Raw genomic sequence first — 21,353 nt, forward strand, 5'->3', positions numbered from 1 at the left:
CTTACTTCAGGGCTCACTCCTGCAAAGCATAGAACTAGTTTTCTCAGCAGACATAGGGAACCAAGTCAAGATTCCTAATCTTGAGAGGTTTACTATATGGCAGGAAAGATCAGACAAGTACATACAGCCAAATATGAATAAATGTAATCAAATATTATGAAATGTGAATGGAGCACAGATGAAAGAGAAATTCCTTTCACCTGGGATCTAGAGAGACTTCTTCAGAAAATGTGGCTTTGGAGATGGCCAAAGACATGGGTGGAATTCTGGCAGAAAAGGATGTAAGGAATTTAAAAACTGATTCTAAGATTCATATAAAAATGCAAAGGATCCCAAATATCCAAAACAACTTTGAACAAGAAAAACAAAGTTGGAAGACTTACACTATCTGATTTTCAGACTTTTTTTATAAAGCTACAGTAATCAGAAAGTATGGTGTTGGTGTAAAACAGGAAAATAAAATAATGAAACAGAATAGGAAGTTCAGAACTAAACCAACACTTATATAGACAATTGATTCTCAAAAAGGATGCAGTGGAGAAAAGGATCTTTTCAACAAGTAGTGCTGTAATTGTTAGATAGTGATATGCAAAAAACAAAAATGGACTTTGATCCACACTTCACAAAATATACAATAATTAACTCAAAGTGGATCATAGATCTTAATAGGAAATCTTAAACTATGAAACAGCTAGGAGAAAAAGCATAGGGTTAAGCTTTATGACCTTGGGTTTGGCAAATATTTCTTTGCTATGACACCGAAAGTATAATCTATTTTAAAAATTAACTGATAGAGTGAACTTTACAAAAATGAAGACTCTTCAAAGCTCTTCTAAGCACTGTGAAGCAAATGAAAAGACAAGCCATAGACAGAAGCTATTTGCAGATCATATATCTGGTAAGTGTCTCTCTTTGTGTCTGATCCAGAATAAAAAGGTTTCAAAACTCAATAATAATGCAAACACCTGAATGAATGAATGAGGCCAGAAAACACACTTCAGTAAAGATATCCAGATGGATAATAAGCATATGAAAAGATGCTGATTAAAGATGCCATTAGTCATTAGAGAAATGTTTTTAAAAACCACAGTGAGATACTACTACACATACCTACTAGAATGTATACGATTAGAAAGACCGACCTTACAAAGTGCTGGCAAGGAAATAGAGCAACCAGAACTGATACACACCACGAGGAATTTACAGTAGCACAACCATTTTGGAAAACTGTTTAACAGTTTCTTTTAAAAAGGTAAACACCTATCTACCACATAACCCAGACATTCCTCATCTGATGCTTTAGAAAAGAAAAGCATATGTCCATACAAAGACTTGTAACCAAATATTCACTACAATATCATTTATAATAGCTCAAGTTATAAATAACCCATGCATCCATCAAGAAGTAAATGGAGAAACAAAGGATGGTCTATCCAAACACTGCTCACAATAAACTATTCAGGAAAAACTCAGAACTAAGCAATACTCTGCTAAAAGAAAAATAAGCTATTAATACAGCAACACAGATGACTCTCAAAATAATTACACTAAATGAAAGAAGTCAGACAACATAGAGTAGATACTGCATGAATCCATTCATACAATGATCTTGAAAATGCAATCCACTATGTTGTGATAGAAACCAGATCAATGGTTTCCAGGGGAATAGATGGGGAGCGAGGGAGGGACAACAAAATGCAGGAGAAGAGTTTTGTGGGTGATGGGTATGTTCACTGTCTTGAATATGGTCATGGTTTCTTGGTGATATACTTATGTTAAAACATATTAAGTTGTACACTTTAAATGTGTGAAAATTATTTTGCCAAGTATACCTCAAAGCTGTCTTTAGAAAAAAGGCACTTCTGTCCTGACACAACTCAGGGCCTGATTGGAGTGAGATGATCAGTCCCTCACCCTGTCTGCCTAACGGGAAGGTAGAAAACCTCTCACGGAAGATAAGATATGGATTTTTCATTTGCAATGTCTGCCATGTAATAAAGAATTTCTAGACATGCAACATGTCAAGACTATATGATAGATAAAATGAGAATAAGGAACGTTAGACAATGGATACAAACCCCCAGGTGATGTAAGCATCAGAGTTACCAATAGAGGCTATAAAATACTTTTAATATATTCAAGAAAATAAGGAAATGATGGGAGAATAGATAACAGGGTCAAGACTTTCCCCAGAGAAATATAATGGAATGTATTTTTAAGAAAAATCAAACAGATACTCTAGAACTGAAGCTTTCAGCTCTGGAAACAGGTAAACAGAGCTAATTAGGATCCCTTTGAAGTAAAACTTTCAGTAATGCCGGATAAAATACAACAACAAAAGTAACACAGAGCTTACTGTGGAGAGAGAAGTTCCCAGGTGACAATACAAAGAGGACACTTAACGCCAAAATGGTAATCTTGTGAGCTGATGCCACCGCACCCTGGAGGGAAGGGGTTTTCATCTGCACATAAATAGGGATACAATGTCCATTTAGGGAAAAGGGTCCATACCAGATGTAGAAGAGTCTTCCTTTATAGAAACCTCTGCATAAGACGTATTGGAAGACTTGCCTCTTCACTGAAAGGGAGACTCAAAGTTCTCCACATGTGCACACAGGAAAGGGGTGAAACGACTGGTTCTCTAGGGAAAAACAAAGTCTCCCTTAAAAAAATCTAATCTCCACGCCCCTGCTTTATATGAATGTGGAATCCAAATTGATACTCCACTTAAGATTCCGGAATTCCCTAACCAAAAAATACAATAATTCAAGGTTGATCATATCACCTGGAGCCTTAGGATAAGCAACACAAAATTGTTCTCTAGGGAAACTTTAAAAACCAGGATGTAAGGCACAATCATAGGAAAAAAATTGTACTCACTATAGAGAAACTCCCACAACTCTACACACACACAGACACACAACTAAAACCAGAAGGAAATAAGTGCCACAGGGAAGAAAGAGCTAACTGTAAAACACAGGATGATTAATATTCCAGAGCCTAAAATTATGACAAAATCTAAGAGAGAGCATAAAATAAGTATGACTGAATCATTAAAAGATAAAATGAATCTTATATAGCGTAATGAACAATCAGGACATCATGAAAAAGAAAACAGATCAATTTTTTAGAGAACTAAACAGAACTTATGGAAACAAAATACAGATATCATTTGGTATAGAAAATTCAATGTATGGGTTAAGTAAATTTTAATCTTCAATATCTAGGGTGTTCATTAAAATTCAACAGAAATCTCTAAAGTAATTGTTTAAAAAGAGAATAAAAATAAAGGAGTCAAAATGAAGAATGCAAAATAGGCCGGTCACTATTCTAAGTTCTTCATCTATTTTATCACTTACTGCTCACAGTCTTTGAGGTGGATAGTGCCACTTTTTGTATACGAAGAAAGTGAGTCTCAAACGGATTACATATCCTGGTTACATGGTTAGCAAGGGAGGGAACCAAGCCCGGATAGGCTGTCTCTAGACGCCATGCTCTTAACCATGACTGCAAGGTATATAACAGGCAGGAGAAAAGCAGAGCAAAGCAAATAGAAGTCACAAAACAAGATGCCAGAAATAAAACATCATCACTAATCACAATGTATTTAGATGAAATAAATAATGAGTTAAAAGATTTACAGATTTCATTTGTTTAACTGAGACAAAGCAAAATTAAAACTTAAAACTGGTTGAAAGCTTAGAAGAATAACAGAAAGAGGTCAAAAGTTAGAGCCAGAAAAAGAGACACCTGAGAAATACTAATCAATGGAAATGTTATCACTCAAGCCTCCCTCAGGTTCATAGGTACCTGAAACCCACCTTGGCCTGACACTTACCAGCTCTGTGCCTGAGCGAGACATTCAATCCCCCGGAATCTTCGTTCACTCACCTGTGAATGTAAGGAACGATCCCTCCTTCCATCCGGCCAATTTGTATTGACTGCTGTGCCACGGGTACTGCTCAAGCCACCTGAGGTCCGTCAGTGAACAAATAAGGATCCTTGTCCCTGTAGGACTGAGGAAGAGCAGAACATAAACTACAGTCGTGACAGTCATGTGAAATATATGGTATTATAGAGGGTGATAGAAATAATATGATCCGGGAGAGGGGGTTTCTGGGGCAGAGACAAGGGGAAGGCAGTTTCCAGTTTAAAATGAGATGGCCAGAGCTGGCCTCACTGAGGACCTTGAGAAGGGGGTGCTAGTTGCTGAGCTCCCTCTAACACAGCACCGCACGCTGGGTGACGTGAACCACAGAGGCTCACGGTCTCACAGCCCTGGGGGCGGGGAGTCTGCAGGCAGGGTGTCAGCAGGGCTGGTTCCTCCTGAGGGCTGGGAGGGAGAGGCTGGTCCAGGCCTCTCTCCTTGGCTTGGAGACGACCGTCTTCTCTCCACATCTCAACCCGTCAACTCCCATGTACACGTGTCTCTGTGTCCACATTGCCCCTTTTTATCAGGACACAAGTCATACTGGATTAAGGCCCACCCTAATGACCTCTTCTTAACCAATGACATCTGCAACAACCCTATTACCAAACGGGGTCATGCTCTGTAGTCCTGGCGGTTAGGACTTCAGCATATGAGTTGGACAGATACCGACCAGGGCAACAGGCCTGTGGGTGCATGTCTGATGTCCCCAAGGGCCAGCAGGGAGGCCAGTGTGGCTGGAGCGGAGTGAGCCAGGGAGAAAACCGGAGATGAGCTCAGCTTGGGGAGGGGGAGGAAAGCTGTAAGGTCACCATAAGGACTCTCGCTTCTTCACTGAGTGAAATGAGAAGCCATTGCAGGATTTTGAGCAGAGAAGATCACACCCAGGGTCTCAATCATGCCTGACTTAGGCGATGAGGATGAAAATATTTAGGCTTTTGAGCTGATAATAGTTAGACTACATGTTGGACTTTGAGTTGATGGTATAGTAAATGAGACTCTGGAGGGTGCTGGGATGACGTGGGTGCATATTGCATGTGGGATGGACAAGAACCAGTGGGGCCAAAGGGAAGAACTTGGTAGAATAATGGCCCCCAATATGTCCACGGTCTGATCCCTAGAATTCCCTGGGAATATGTCACAGTGCATGGCAAAAGGGACTCTGCAGGTGTGACTGTCAAGGACCTTGGGATAGCAGATCACTGTGGGAAAGCAAACGTCATCACGGAGGTCCTTAGTGGAGAGAGGCACATTGGTCAGAGACAGACATGTGAAGTGGCAGCAGAAGTCACAGTGACACAGGGCCCTGGGCCAAGGAGTGTGAGCACCTCTGCAAGCTGGGAAAGGTAGGAAGATGAATCCCTCCCAAGAGCCTCGGTGTGGAACGCAGCCTTGGCCACATGTTGGTTTTAGCCCACTGACATTGACTTTGCACTTCTGCACCCTAGAACAGTGAGACAATGGATGTGTGTTACTTTAAGACACTGAGTCTGTGGTTCTTTGTTACAACAGCAATAGGAAAGGAACCCAGGAACCAACATGAACATGAACCACAGGCTGCCTGCTGTGCTGGCAGGAAGTCCTTTGTCTCTGATCCTGGGGGAGTGTCCTGTCTTCTGGCAGCATCCACAAACTACCTCATGCGAACTTGGCAGCTTGCAGGTGGTCAAATCTTAACCCTGCACAGTTCTTGATATTTAGTTAATAAAAAAGATGGTGTCATCATGGGTATTTTATCATCTTTTAAGTACACTTCAGTCTTCTAAATGAGAGACTGTGTAAATAGTTTTCAATCTTAATAATAAATAACTGTGGTTTTATTTGGTTACTTAAATTATGAATAATAATATTCACATTAGTAAAATTTATTACAATCAACATTCTTCAATGAAAATATCAAGTTTCTTTTTGCATGAACATGTATTAACTACAAGAAATGTTCCATGCTTTGTTCTACGATTTAGAGTTAGAGTCTTAAAGAATAATAATTTCCTCAAAAGATATTATGGCGAGGGGATTTCTTTTGGTGTTACAGTTCCTACATAAAATCTGGTGCATGGCTCAGGCCACTGGGAACCTAGAGATGATCAAAATAAGGAGGCATTATAAACACAGAACAATTTTTAAAGGAATTAAAAAACTGGATGTGTGAAAACAAAGAATCAGAGAATATTCTGGTGAAATAAAACTATTTTTCAGCTTAAGCAAGACACTGGGTGAATAAATCTAAAAAGAAAAAAACACCCAGAGTTTAGCAGCGAGTCATGCATGCAGTGTGACTGATCAAAAGCAAGTTGTTTCCAAACAGGTGTGCAGGCTTGATGCCTTCATGAATCAAGTCTGTGTGGCACCAGGCCACCTCGAATACATGTTGACGAGGTATGTATAAGCCCTTCAACATCCCAGCTCAAAGCCCACACACGAGCCACACGACCATCACCTACACGTCTGCAAAACACACATCATGGTGAAAAGCACTTTTCTTGCTCAGTAGCCGGTGGCAGAGCACTGTGAGCAGACAGAGATACAGGGACACAGGGATACAGAGGCACCTCCCCTCACTCAGCTGATAAACTTCCGTGCATTCCTGCGGACAGGACTGTCATAAAATGCACCATGCATTGATCCTCCTCCTAGGAAAGAAATGACAGGGTTGTCCTCAGGTTTGAGCAAGAGTGGCCAGGAGATCTCAGAAGAGCTGTTTCAGCACAACCAACAGAAACGATGGCCACCGTGACCACGAGAGACGTCCCCTGCCATCTCGGTAGGCACTTGGGCTCCTGACAAAAGCTGGGCTCCTCAGTAAAGGGTTGAGTAGAAGGCACAGACCTGAGGGATGCCCCAGCAATAGGCAGGAGGTAGGGCCTGGTTTATACTGCTCTGGGTGTATCCCATCCTCATCCGAATACGAAATCAGAAATTTGCAAAACAGCAGAGCTGGGATGGATCACCTACTCCAGACTCCTCTCCTTACAGTTAAAAGGGTGGCAGCCCTGAGAGGCAAAGCAACGTGCTAAAGGCAGAGCGTGGAAGTGGCACCGTGCCAACCCCCGTTCAAGGCCGCTAACAATGAGTATGGGGCCAAGGTCTCCAACTAGGAGAATGAGACAGTGTAAATACTTTGTTCCCCCCAAAACCCCAAATGTTTTTTAAAGGCACAAAAACTCACCTTAACCAGCTCTCTTCTGAAGGGGCTCTCTTCTGTCTCCGTCTTTCTGTCTGTCTCCATTTCTCTCTCTCAGACACAAACACATACAATTTTGTGAAAGGGGAATTCCTGCCATACAAAGACAGACTTCACATCTTCAGAAAGACACTTGACAAAGCACGTTTCTCAATTCAAGTCTTTGTGTGAGGTCTGAGCAACTGGCTTATCTTCTAGAACAATTGGTGGGTCCAAAAACAGGAGATCATCTTCCCCAAAGGAAGAGTTCTGGTCCGTGTTGTTGAAGTTGGGGATGTCACATTTCATTAGCCTGTTCGGCTCCTCCTCTGGCCACCTGCTGCATCTGATGGCTTCCTGGAGCTGAATATCACTGTCAAGGGCAATGGTTGAGATACCAGCTTTGGCCTTGCCCAAGTGGTCCACTTCAATGACGTAGCAGTGAAAGAGGGACCTAGATTCGTCATTGCGCTGCCAGAGAACACCTTGGGCACCAGCGGCCTTCCAAAGTCTGACACAAAGCTGTTCAGTCTGAATTTCTTCTTGGGAGACTCTGCATTGCTATAAAGAAAACCAAAATAAAAGATCGCTCACACTCTAGCTCAGTGACCTGAAGAATCATAGTTTTTGCCATCTACTGAGTGCAAGTCCCTGCACAGAGCACGCTTACAAGCACTGGAAGTGAGAGACATCACTTCTGAACACATACAATTAAACCCAAGGCAAAAGTCTCAAGTGAGGGCCCTTGGACCATCCTGAAAAGACATCTTTCCCTGAGAATCTTCAATATTGCTGTACCGCACAACACTGTTTCTCAATGGGACACTCAGATCATCTTCATCAGAATTAGTTAAAGTGCCTCTTAAAATGCAGAATTCTGGGGTACAGACACTCAGCGTCTCCAGAGGTAGGGACCGGTAGTCTGTATTTTCAGAGCCAGCAAGATCACTAAACACGCTCACGTTTAACACCGCCGTCTACATCGGGTCACCTGAGCATCGACAGTGCTGTCTCACGGGGTGGGGGGGTGTCATGTGTGTCAGGGTGCTGATCTACCCACGAGATTCCCCTGATTCTCAGAACTGACAGTGCAGCCCCATTGGGCAAGAAATACCACCACTTCACAATGCATACGCAGGGCGCCCGACTGACAGATACCATCAGTGATAGGAGAGGGGACAAAACTCAGGTCCCTGATCCCTTGTTTCACTTACTATGGGACAAATGATCAATTCAAGGGTAATAAATCAGTGAATGAGTGAATAACATGACTCTCGTTAGTCCCACGAGTGCCTGAAGAGGGAGCCTGGGCACACTGAGAACCATAACAGCCCATCTACTTAATTGCCATCCTTCCCAGATTTGTGTAAAGGTTACTTCCACCCAGGCAGTGACTCCTGAAGGGCAAGAATCATGTCTGAACACACTCTCAAATCCAGAACAGAACCTGACAACAATTAGGCTCTGGAGTCTGTGTTTAGCGAGTGTGGAATCTCAGTGATTCCAGCTCTTACACCTTGCCTTCCCATCCCACCCCTCACGATATGGCCCTTATGACCAGTTCTCCCAGGGCTGGGGCCACGGAACCCATTTACAGGACTGGAACAATCTGATCATGTAAACCATCCCCCAGAATATCATCAAGAGTCACCTGCATTTCAGGGATCAGTAATCCCAGAAGCTTTGCAGTTCAGGCAGCTGAGGGATTTTTTATATCAGCTCTGTCTTCTACTGTGACTGCCTGGGTGACATCAGACAAGGAAGTCTCAAAAGCCTGAGCTTTTTCTTTCAGGAATAATCTACTTAACAAATCTCATTGACCATTTAACAAATGTGATGTGAAGATCAATGATTTACACAGGAGTACAACATTCACTAGGTCATGGATTTTGAATCCGAGGAAAATCATTTGAGAAAGATTGACAGAATTTAGCTTTAATGCAAATTTAAGTATTGTTACCATTCAGTAAATCATCTTCTTCCCCTACTTATCACTTCACCCAAGTTTAAAAGATGTTTGAGAACAGGGATGAGTGTGCCAGCAATCTGTGACCCAATAACCTAAAATGTCACCTAGGAAAAAGAGGGGAGAAACACATTTTTAAAAAGTATGGTGAGGACAGTGGGGCCATCCCCCAACTCCACACTAAGAACCTCTGAGTAATAGCTTTCCTGCCTACCTTGGGCATCAGCTGATGTGAAAACCCACCTAGAAACCACACTGTCCAGCAGCTCTTCCGTAACACAGGCTACACTTTCTCAGGGTTAAGAATTGGGTCAAGTAACCCCTTCGCTGAAGAATAAAGACAAAGGAGAACAAGAGAGTTCTTCCCCTCCCCAGAGGAGAGCCCAGACCTTGGGCTGCATGCACTGCACCCACCTCCCAGGAGAAGGATAAACTGGAGAAGGACGTCCTGCGAAACTAGGGCAGCAAAGGTAGAGATGGGAACAAATAGACCAGCTGGCCTGGGACAGCACCCTCCGTCGCTGCCTTGGTGGCTGCCTCCGCCCCCTCAGCACATCCTGCCCACCTCCGGTGGCTAAGCTGTCAGGGAAACCGTGCTTTGCGACCTGGGGCAACAGAGGCTGCCCCCAGGCCAAGCTGCTGGGGAGATGGGAGCTAAACCACTAGCTCCCAAGTGGCAGGCTCCATACCCTCGCCATCACCCCGCCGCCCCCGCAACTTAACGCACCCCCGGGGCAATATGACCCTGAGAAGGGTGACCTGGGAACGAGGGGCAGCAGAGGCCGCCCCCACGTCAGGCCTCCAGAGAGAAGGGAGCTTATCCTCCAGCTCGCAATAGGCAGCACCCCTCTCCTCTCCACCCCCTGATCTCACTGCGCCCACCTCCCAGGAGAAACCTGACCTGGTGTGTTGTGTCAGGCGAATCTTGGGCGGGAGAGGCCGTCCCCAGGCCAGGTCAGGGGAAAGGAGAAGAGGCCCCATTAGGCGGGGCAGCCGGCAGTCGCAGCTGCCTCTGCCCCTCGACCTCATCGCGTCCACCTCCCAGGAGCAAGCTGACCTGGAGACGGGCATCCGGCTTCTTGGGCAGCAGAGGACGCCCCCAGGATTGGCCGTAGGGAAGAGGGGAGCTAATTGACAAGCTCCGCGCTGCAGGTCCTCTACCCCCGCCGTCGCCACCCTCGCACCTTAAAGGCACCGCCCAGGGCGCCCCTACCCAGCAGGCTGAATGGGACAGGTGTGTCTGCTGATCTGGGGCAGGAGAGGCCACTCCCACACCAGGCCATCGGGGAGACGGGAGCCAATCCACCAACTCCCCAAGGCATCCCCATCCCCCCGCATCAGCCACCGCTCCTGCCCCCTGACCTCACGGTGGCCTCCTCTAGGGAGCAGGCTGACCTGGAGATGGACGTCCGGCGAACTTGGGGCAACAGGGACCGCCCCCAGGGCAAACCATGAGGGGAAATGGGAGCAAATGGACCGGCTTCATGGGAAAACCCGCCGCTGCTGCCACCACCCACAAAGTACCACGCCCGCCTCCCGGGGTCAGGCTGACTAGGATACACGTGTCCCGTAACCCAGGGCAACAGAGACCGCCCCCAGGACAAGCCGCGGGGAAGATGGGAGCAAATGGGCCCGCTTCCCCGCTGCAGGCCCCCGATCCCCGCCACCCCTGCACCCTGACTACCCTGCCTCCCGCCCCCAGTTGGCTAAGTGGGACAGGGGTGTCCCGGAACCTGGGGCAGCAGAGGCCGCCTGCAGGCAACACGGTGCAGACATGGAGCTAATCCACAAGCTACCCCGGGGCAGCCTCCCTATCCCCGCAGCCACCACCTTACCAGCTCCCTGACCGCACCGCACCCATCTCCCAGGAGCAAGCTCACCTGGAGTCGGACCTCAGGCAAATCTCCGGCGGCAGAGGTCGCCCCCAGGCCAGGCCGCGAGGGAGAGAAGAAATGGAGCAGAGCTCCCTGGAACGGCCCCCCTCCCCCTGGCGCCGCCGCCGCCGCCGCCTCCCAGGAGCAAGCACACCTGGAGGCCGGCGTCCCGCCTCTAGGGCAGCGGAGGCCGCTCCTAGACTCCACCGCGGGGGAGAGCGGAGCGAATTGACCGGCTCCCCCGCGGCAGGCCCCCTACCAACGTGGGCCCCGCACCTTAACGACACCGCCTCCACTCCCCACTCAGCAAGCTGAGTGGGACAGGTGTGTCCGGCGACCTGGGGCAGCAGAGGCCGCTCCCAGGCCCGGCAGCCGGGACAAGGCAGCTATTCCACCAGTTCGCCAGGGGCAGCCGCGCTCCGCCCCTCTGCCGCTGCCGCCGCCCGCTGACCTAACCGCCCCACCTCCCAGGAGCAAGCTTACTTGGAGTCCAACATCTGGCGAATCTCCGGCGGCCAAGCCCCCCCCCCCCAGTCCAGGCTGCAGGGAAGAGAAGAAATCGACCGGCTTGCCCGGGCAGCCTCCCACCTGCCGCCGCCGCCGCCGCCGCCGCCCCAAACCATTGCACTAGCCTCCCGGGGTCAGGCTGACTGCGAGGATGTGCACTTGCCTTCTGATCCTGGCTACGTGCCTGAGCACCTCCCTGCACCTCTACACTCCCTGTACCTCTGCACCCCTGCCACTCTCTGCACTTCTGCACTGCCTGCACCCCCGCATCCCCTGAACTGCCTGCACCCTCCACAGCCCCTGCACCCCTGCCACCACTTACACCTTTGCACTGCGTACACTCCTGCACCCCTGCATGTCCCACACACCACCTCTTGGGCCTGTGGCAGAGTCTCTGCTGTTAGACCAATGCACAGGGACTCACTCTTTGCCAGTATATGATGCATCAGTGGACGTCTGAGGTTGGCTGCAGGAAGGTACATGTTCCCGGTCACTAGCCTGGGCCACTAGGGTGATCTCTGGGAGGTCACCCAGGACGGGCTCAGAGATGCTGTTCTCTGGGAAGAGAGGAGTTGAAACTGCTCTTGAGGGCAGAGCTGTGCTCAGCAGGCGGTCCACGCTTCATGTTTTACACAGGGCTTCGGAGAAGTGAAACGGATCCGGCCAAGTAAGACCAGCCTGCTGTGCGCCCACCTCAGTCCTGGGCTCTGAGGCAGACCGACTGGCTCCCACCCTCAGGACCCAGTTTGGGCACCTGAATGTTCCCTTGGAGGCATCCTGTCAGTTCTCAGGAAGAAGTCTGGCTGCTTCCACCCCATGGCCCTCCCTCCCACTGTGCTAGCCTCAGGAAGGTTCCTTATTTGGGGAAGAAGGCAGCCCACCCCCTACCCCACCCCTCACCTTTCTCTAACCCAGGCTGGTGCTTTCTTTGCCCTTCAGAGTCTGGAAAGCCTTTCCCCTTCAGTTATGTCCCTTCTGAGATGGACTTGCTTCCACGCAATTCTAGGCGAGGATGCACCATGGAATGCATTGGGTAAGAGAACCAAAATAAATAGTTTCTTCTGTGAGGATTTCTGTTTATCTACTGAGGCTGGGCTGTGTGTAGTTTGCTACAGCTATTCGTGCGAGGGGCTAAAGCCGCCTGTGTGTCCTTGTTTTCATCTCCCCGCTGTCTTTGGGTTTTCCCTAGACACTCCTGAGACATTTACTTCTTTTAATTTTATTCCTGTTATTACACAGGGGCCCTACTGACATGGAGGTAAGGTGTTGGGGGAGCGGGACAGATTAGGGCATCTGTAGTCCTGTGATTAGTTCTCATTGAGCCTGTGCCCTGAGCTGTGACCTCCACAAGTATGTCTCCCTCCCCCACCCCAATTTGGGTGACACAGATGGTATTTCCCTTCTCCCAGGTAGGTTAGGCTCTGTAAAATAACTTCTCATTAAAAAACAAAACAAAACAAAACACAACCCCCCACAATTGAAGAGAATGTTCTGGGTGTATTTCAATAGAGCTATTTTTTTCCTTTCCTGGCAGAAAGCATGAGGAGTTTTCCTATGATCTTCACTCTGAGAACAGGGTACGGTCCTGGAAGTAAAATGCATGAAAAAGAGCAGGGGGATCCTCTGACTGGCCCCCTGGAGTTGTCACACTCAGACTTCCCCACGCTGAGCCTCCAGCTGGCCTCAGGGACCTGCTAAATCTGCCTGCCCCCGGGGATCTTACAAAAGCGGGTTCTGCCCTGGGAACTGTGACTCTCCAAGCCTGCCCGGCTGCCTCTCTGGGTTGGGAGAAGCTTTCCCCCTCAGTTTTCTTGTGGATCTAAGAAGACCAGTGGGTTTTCAGCTCCCTCAGCTCTGGTATTGTTTTCAGGACAGAAGGAGCAACTTCTGAGCTCCTCACAAGCTGGACCAGAGGCTGGAAGCCTCCCCTCCTCTGCCTCCATGCAGACAATCAGTGGCTGTGGTTCTAGCCGAGTTTCTGAAGATATGGATTTAAACACACACATCCCAGCCCCCACAGGAGCACACAGTCCCATAAATCCCTACAACTTCCACTGGTAACTACGGAGCTGATGAGGACACGGCTTTCGGGACTGCAGTGGCCTGACTGCATGACTTGCTCCGTGGACAATTTACGTGCTTGTTCTGGGCCTTGTCTGAAGTGGCTTGCTTACTATACCTGGTACATGGGAAATATAAAATAAGTACTAGAACCTCCACTTCTCTCTCTTGGGCCTTCCGACCTAAAAAGTAATAAGTGAACTCAGACGGCCTAGTCACCTCAATGAGGTCAGACCAGCCTGGCTCTCCTGAGTGATGGGCACTGACTTGCACGTTTACTCGGAACAGTAGGGGAACTGCCTTCCTCTAACTGGGCCTCTCCCCACGCCAGGCACGCTCTCAGCTGAGACGGGGCCAACTCCCCCATTGAGGTGTGTGCTGGTGGCTTCAGTGTGACCTGGCCCTGCCAGGACATGAACCTGCAGTGAGGTGGAGTGTCAGGAGCGGGGGTCCCTGCTGGAGCAGCAGGGGGCCCGGTAACACCCTGCCCAGCCTGGTGCCTGGGGCTCCCCAACATCTCCTACGGCCTCCGGGTCGGCTCTGGTCCGGGCCACTCCATGCACCCTCCCAGTATCTTTTCATTAAGTCCCTTTTTTGCTTTTATCAGCCAGAGGTGGCTTCTGTTGCTTGTTCAGTGAAACAGTGCATCAGGAAACCAGACTACTTCTAAGATCAGTAAAATACCAACCTCGGTCAGCTCGCCGGGCAGACCGTGCAGCACAAAGGCCTGCACAGGGCTGTGCGAACGGCTTACGTGAAGGGTCCTCATCATCTGTCTTCAGAGATACAGAAGCTGGTAGTTCAGGTAAAACCACAGGGAGGGATTGAGGAATCCAAAGCTGGTTGGATTCAAAGACTAACCGGTCGGACCAGACCCCTGAGCTGTGGTCAGAAGCCTGGCTCAGTGTCACGCAGACTCAGCACCCTAAGTGTCCGGTGGGGCTGGTGCTGTTCCCTTTACAGGCTCTCGTTGGGGATTCACTGTAGCCCCTTACACTCAGCAGGGAATCCAGCCCTCTTAGCCCCCACCCTGAGTGTTCCATGACACAAATCTCGGGAGTGTTTAATTTTCATCTTTGTTTAGGAGGATGAAGGTGGGGCAAGAGGAGACATAAATTCAAACTTAGTGACACCAAGTCACAGCCAGTACCTCCTCCTCGGAGAGCTATGTGCTCCCACAGTGGTGGCTGGGGGGCTGGGCAGAGCCCCTCCACTGGTCACAGTGGGACTCACTCCTCTGGCTGCAACTGATGGGTTGGACAACCAATCCAGAGGGGACAGAGCATCTTTCCCGGGAATTTGGAACTGACATACAGAAATTAATTTCACTCATCTGGGGATTGGGAGGAGGGTGGGAATCTAATGAAACCAGAGCAGGAGGGAAAGTTACAAGTGAATGAGAGAGAGACAAAGAGACTGAGCTTGTGAGAGCAAATAGTGGGAAGGAAGGAAAACAATTGGGACAGAGGAATTCCAGCCCCTGGCTGTCTAGTGTGTCCCAGCCCATCAACGAACCTGCGGGATGGTTGACATCATTCCAGTTTTGCAGATTAGGAAACAGGCTGAAAGACACGGGGGTTGGCTTCGGGTGCACAGTTAATTTAAGTGCCACTGGACCCCTCACTTCCCGCTGCCTGAAGGCACCATGATCCTCACATGGACCCTGCTGTGCTGACAGCCCAGCACCCTGATCAAAGGGACCCTGCGGGAGTGGGAACCTCTCTGAGTGTGGAGAGTTCCCTGCACCGAGATTCCATGCATCAGCAGGCTCCCGCTCACCCCAGGTTAACGTCTCCCCAGCTGTGCAGTCTCCCGACCCGCTTCCCTCCCTGCCAGGCACCCCCGGTCTTACCACCGAGTGTACAGCAGGAATTCAGGCACAGGGATGCCCAAAGCAACACGAGCCCACTGGCTGTACAAACAGCAGACTCCCAGCCCCACCTGGGCTCCATGGGGATAGTAGGTGTCCTCAACTTTCATGTATCTAAGGCTAACTGTTTCTTCAGCTGGAGGCTATAGAGAAAAATATAAGGCCCAAAACATGGTTCAGTGAGGAATTCCTCCAAGGACCAGACTCCAGAGTCTACAACCAGTTGTGCTGTCCCTCCTACCCCCTGACTTTGGGTGAGGTGGATTATTGATCAGCACAATTGCCGGTGGCCCAGCTCCTGGGCTTAGCTGCCCAGAGGGGGATGGGGGAATGGGTAAGGCCAGGGCACTCAGGAAGAGCACAGAGGCCCTGCCCTCACACCTCCGCACTTGTAAACCGTTCCCCAAACCTCAAGGCATCGGACAGAGTGCAGCCACCACAATAATGAGATGCTCCCATCTCTTCACTCACTCCTGTCGGTTCACTTACGTGCTGAGCATCCACTGGGTCACAGGACATGACACACAGGATGGCCGATGGGACAGGCTTGGTACTTACCCCTGGATCCTGTTCAGTCTGATGGAAGAATGATCACTCATAAATGGTTTCTCAAAAGGATACATAGACAGAAGACAAACTGCAGAGTGAATCAAATTTTAAAATATAAATGAAGATCCCCCAGTCTCCCCGCCTAAGCTTAACAGCATAAAGAAAATAGATCTTGCCTTTGATCACCAAGGAAGTGGTCATCCCCTCTCAGGAGGAAAGGAGAGTTATTCTTTGAGCAGGACACCGAAGTGCTCCATCGGATTGGACCAGGACCTCTGCATTCATTCAGCAAATCTGTATAAGCTCCTACTACATATGGGAATCTAGTAACTATACCCATTCCCAAGGGTCTTGGGCTTTATTAGTCAACAAAATAGACACGATTCCTCATCACTGGGGACTCAGAGTTTTAGCAGAGGAAACAGGCAGCATGTTGGGGGTAGCAAGAGCTTGGGGAAAAATAAGAGTGATATGAGCAAGCTCAGGTGATGCTGGTGGGGTGGGAGGCAGGCAGGAGGGAAAAAGGCAATCCTGGCAGATCTCACGGAGTAATGAACTTGAAGCAGAATAGATCCGGAGGAAGAAGGAAGAGCCGGAGCCAGAGGCCCCCAGAGTGATGGGGAGAGTGTGGATGGAGAGGCAGAGCATGCCGGATCCTGGAAGACTTTGGGACGACTTTGGCTCCTAAAGAAATGGTGACCCTTTTAGTGAGTTTTGATGGGATGGGTGATGTCCAATTTTTGCTTTTGTTTTGTTTTTTGGGGGGGAGGGTAATTTATTTTAGTGAAGGTGCTGTGGTTTTAACCCAGGATCTCATGCATGCTAAGCATGCGCTCTATCACTGAGCTACACCCACCACCTCAATGGATGCTTTTATAGGATCCCTCTGACTCTGTGTGGATGAGATTGTAGAAAAGCAAAGATGGAAGAAGGAGGCTATTTGGTGTCCAAGAAGGCGCTGAAGGTGGCTCCTAGGAAGGTGGGGAACAGGGAGTAGGTGGTTAATGAAGACAGAGTAGCCAGAATTAGAAAATTAGAAAAAACAAGCTGGATTTGCTGTGTGTGTGTAAGAGAAAGGGAGAGAAAGAACATGGTTCCAACATCTGGACCTGGAAAATGGGATGGATGTCCTCTCCATCCACAGGGGATGGGACAAGATGGGGCTGAGCAGGTGGAAAGGGGCTGGAATCAGCTCAGTTCTTCAATGTCATGGTTAAGGAGTCTATTAGATATTGCCACAGAAATGCCCAATAGGTAGAGGAGTGTGGTTTTTTGTTTTCTTTCTTTTTAATATTAAAAAATATAATTTAAATGTATTAATTTTATTATGTGAATGAGTTTGGAATTTTATTTCATGCCAAGGTATACATTATAATAGCCAAATGGAAAATATATCAGAAAAGGGGAGGAATGAGTGCTTTCACATAAACTGACTGTCCATAACGTAGGTTAAATTTCAATAAAACCAGTCTTCAGTGCAAAAACCTCATCTTGGTGTTACATAAAATTAAATGAAAAAGGACTATGTTGATGTATCATTATTTCATGTTACATAATAGCCCCAAACCAACACACTGTTTAACTATGAGGCTTGTAGAAATACTATTCACTTTATTGACATAAATACAGAAATGCAGAAAGGTTCTAAGGTAGAATAAGCATCTTAGTGGAAATAATAGAGATCTGAGCATTTTACATGATACGTATGGACTGATTCAAAATTTGGAAAAGTAATTTACACAGTAGAACATATGTATGAATGTGAAAGCAAGATGAACGAAAGAAAAAGAATTTGAGTATCAGGGAGAGAGTTCCAAATGGAAAGGGCAAATCAGGGAGTTTTGGACAAATCGAGAAATTGATGGCATGTCAATTTCCAAGTCTGGTTGCTTCCACCAAAGGTATAGCAGAGAGAGAGAGGAGAGACCCAGGACCCATCTCCGGGGCACATTCACAGTAAATGTTTGGAAAAAAGAGGAGACGTTGGCAAAAGACCAGCCAGTGGATCGAAAGCAGAACGATGGGCTGGAGGCCAAGTAAAGCAGGAACACGGGGGAGGAGAGATGGCAGAGCTGGGTCAAATGCTGCCAAAGGGCCACGCATGATGAAGACTAAAAACTGACCACAATATTTAGCAACGTGCGGTCACTGATGGCCTTGACAGAGCAGTTTCCATAGAGCGAGGGATCAGGGGAAAAGCCAGAGTGGGTGCAAAAGGGGATGGCTCAGGAGAATATGCAGACAGTGAGTTTAAACTACTCATTAAAGATTTGCTGCAAAGACATGGGCTGGCAATCGGTGGGGGTGAATTAGGGTCAAAGAGTGCTGTTTGTTTCTTTTAAGAGGAGGGGCTTTTATATACTGATAGGAGCCAACTAGCAGGAGAACAAAATAGATGAGTTAGTGACAGAGAGGATGGATGTGGGAGTGACAGCCTGGAGAAGATTGGATGGATGGGCCCCCTGGCGACTTTTGGATGATCTGGCTTTCGATGTCACCTGTAATAAGAGGTGGGGCAGCGAGAGTTAGGTCACAGACATCAGAAGGCAAGCGGGTGTGCTGGGAGTTGCTGGTGAAAGTTCTCTTCTGTTGGCTTCAGTTTGCTTGGTCAAAGTAGAAAAGTAAACTTACCAGCTGAGGAACGAGGAGGAAGAGTTACTGGAGTCATGAGCAGAAGATACGGAAGAGCCTTCAGGGACAATGGGACAGTGAAAAGAGCACAGGGAGACGGGGGGAGTGTGCTCTCAGAAAGTTGCATTTTATCTTTGAGGTCCCCAAGTGTTGGATGTGTGATTGCCCTTCCTGCTGTCTACAAAATAAAAATTGATTATGGTTCAGGGAAAATGCTATTTCATTCTAAGAGGCTGCCTGCTTCTCAGGAATGGTCATCTTAAACTGCAAACATTACAAAAATGTTGAAAAGAAGAACTTGTGTACCCAATGACCCACTATTTTCTATAAATTTGGTTGCTATTTAGTTCCCCTATCAATACCACAGAACCGATACTGCCTAGGATGGAGATACATCGATGCTTACATGGAAATGAAATCTGTATCTTTTTCCTAAACTCCATGGCTTCCTTAACATCCCATTCCCCTTGGAATTTAGGGGTGTCCGGTATAAGAAATGAGAAACAGTTTGAGAAAATCCCGGCTCAGAATTACACAGCACAACCTCAGCTCAGAAATATACAGCCGTAAAAATGCTTAGAAGCAAAACTCCGTAACTACTCAAAGAATTTTGCAAACCTGGGCCTGCCCAGATGTTTCCAAACTGGAAAGGTACTCCAATCACCTGACCGGGAACCAGAGGCTGGTCAGCCTTTTCTGTAAAAGCCAGAGAGTAAATATTTTCAGTTTTGCAGATCATTTTGTTGTAACCATGCAGGTCTGCAATAAGAAAGTGAAGAGCACTGGGAGACAGGAAACAAATGGGCATGCCCACACCCTCCCTTCCACTCAGGGCAGCTTCTCTGTGGTGGGGAGCTTTGCCACAATGACTTGTTTCTTTGTTTCCATTGGTTTCTTTGTTTCCACCTTACTGCTCAAGCTCAGAAATTCAAGTGAGCCTTGTCCTTCAGCATCCATGCAGAGAGAAGGCTGAGCAGGGGTGGGGACCCCACCTGACAGAGAAGAGAGATGGCTTGTCACCATGACATGAGACAATCACACCTTCCGGGGTGAAAGGGAACAAAGATAAGGGAAGGGAACAGCAGTGGGACCCCTGGGTCACCTGCCAGGCTTGCTCTCCCTCAACGGCCACCCTGGGGGCCTGGGTGGTGTTGGAACTCAGCTACAGTGATTAGGCTGAGGGGACTCAGGATAAAGGTTCCTCCGTCTCCACACCGGGTTCCAAACGCAGCCTCTCTAAGTCTACCCTCTGAGTTTCTGGAACTCAGCTTGAAGAATACATGTTCAGGCCAGACCCAGAGCCCAAGCCAAACACGACAGGGGTCACGTGGGGTTGTAAGCCCATGCTCAGTGGTCGGGGTCTCCTTGCACATCTGCAGAAATCCCTGTTCCGCCTCATTCCTGGGAGAAACCCCACATCTCCTCCTGCTCTGTGTGTTCTTCTCTTGAGGCTACTGTCCTGCAGGGATGCAGGGTCCTTGAACCTGGCCCTCCAAACGTACATAAGCAGCCTGTTCGATAAAACAAATTATGCACTTTTTCACATTTGCCAGTTTTTTGATTCCAGAAAGGCTGTGGGACTCTTTCTCACTGTCTCCTGTGCCCCCACCACTTGGTGGCCCTCTCCTCATGGAAACACGATTTCCCACAACTGCACCCTGCCTCCCAGCTTGTCAGAGGGGAGTGGCCCACAAAGACACAGGTGTTTGTGAGGATCCTGTCCCCCAGCAGAAAGCCTACTCCTGGAGCCACGGACAGGGATCTGGCCTCCTGAGCCGCTCAGCTCTAATTGAAAGCCTAAACTGGGGACCCCGAAAATTGCTGAATGACTTTGTGAGTCACCTGGGCTGGAGGGGCCTGATTTTTCTTTCCAGGAATGCATGTAGCGCAGCCTCCATTTTCAGGGCTGACATTCATGATGGATCTAGTTCCCCCAATTGCACCCCAGGAAGGAGAGGCCCTTCCATCCCACTGGTTAGAAACCCAGCCCAGGGGAGTTCCGAAGCACCACATCGCTGTCAGGTCCAGCATCCCTGCAGAGTGGCCCCTGCCCCTGAATGAGCCCCTTCCCTGGGTCTTCCCTGCCCAGACATGACCACACCCCTGGTGGTGCTGGGGAAGGCAGGGAGTGCAGTGAGGGGTGGGGGGAGCAGAGCCCCTTGCTCTGGAGTGAGGGTTCTTGGGGAGACCACAGAGCAAGGCACACACCACCCCCACCCTATACCCCAAACTCTTAGCTCCAACAACACAGGGGCCACTCTGCGCCCTCTCACCGTGGCTCTCCTGTGAGACTGCACCCAACCCGGCATCTGGCACCCCAGCCCTACCTCCCCTCTTATGACAGATCCCGTCTTCTTGGAAACTGCCTAGCAGCGCGTATTCAAGGCCGGCAGCGGGCCTGGCGGATCTGCACTTCAGGTGCCCTACCTGGCCAGCCGTGCGTGCCTGGGCTCAGTCCTCTATCTTGCCCACCGGTAGCCTGGGTCCACGTCCAGTGCAAGCGGAGGCCGCGGAGCCCAGGCTGATCCCCACACACGGACAGGTGAGGGTGCCCCCGCCCCGCTGCACCGCTGCCCCGCCGCCCCGCCGTCCCGCCCACTGGTGGCAGCACCGCCCCAGCCTCCGGCCGGCGCCACCTGCAGGTCAGGACTTCCGCGCGGCCCCGCCCGCCACGGCCCAGCCCAGCTGTCCCATAAGCCTCCCCCCACCCCCGTCCTGGCCGCGCCCTGCCTCCCATTGGCTCCGCAAGTTCTGCTCTCGCACATCTAGACTCGGGAGGACGCACGACGCAAGCGCTAGGGGAG

The 21,353-nt window shown here is 49.0% G+C and overlaps 1 long non-coding RNA gene and 1 pseudogene across 1 annotated transcript in view; one reads left to right on the plus strand and one right to left on the minus strand.

Moving 5' to 3' along the window:
- Positions 1 to 8,090, minus strand: part of LOC140694590 (melanocortin-2 receptor accessory protein 2-like) — a 44,767-nt pseudogene extending 36,677 nt beyond the window's left edge.
- The window catches only part of LOC140694596 (uncharacterized), a 490,643-nt gene that overhangs the window by 48,712 nt on the left and 420,578 nt on the right, over positions 1 to 21,353 (plus strand). The window lies entirely within an intron of this gene.

The sequence above is a fragment of the Vicugna pacos genome, unplaced genomic scaffold, assembly GCF_048564905.1.
Source record: "Vicugna pacos unplaced genomic scaffold, VicPac4 scaffold_65, whole genome shotgun sequence".
Taxonomy (NCBI): Eukaryota; Metazoa; Chordata; class Mammalia; order Artiodactyla; family Camelidae; genus Vicugna; species Vicugna pacos.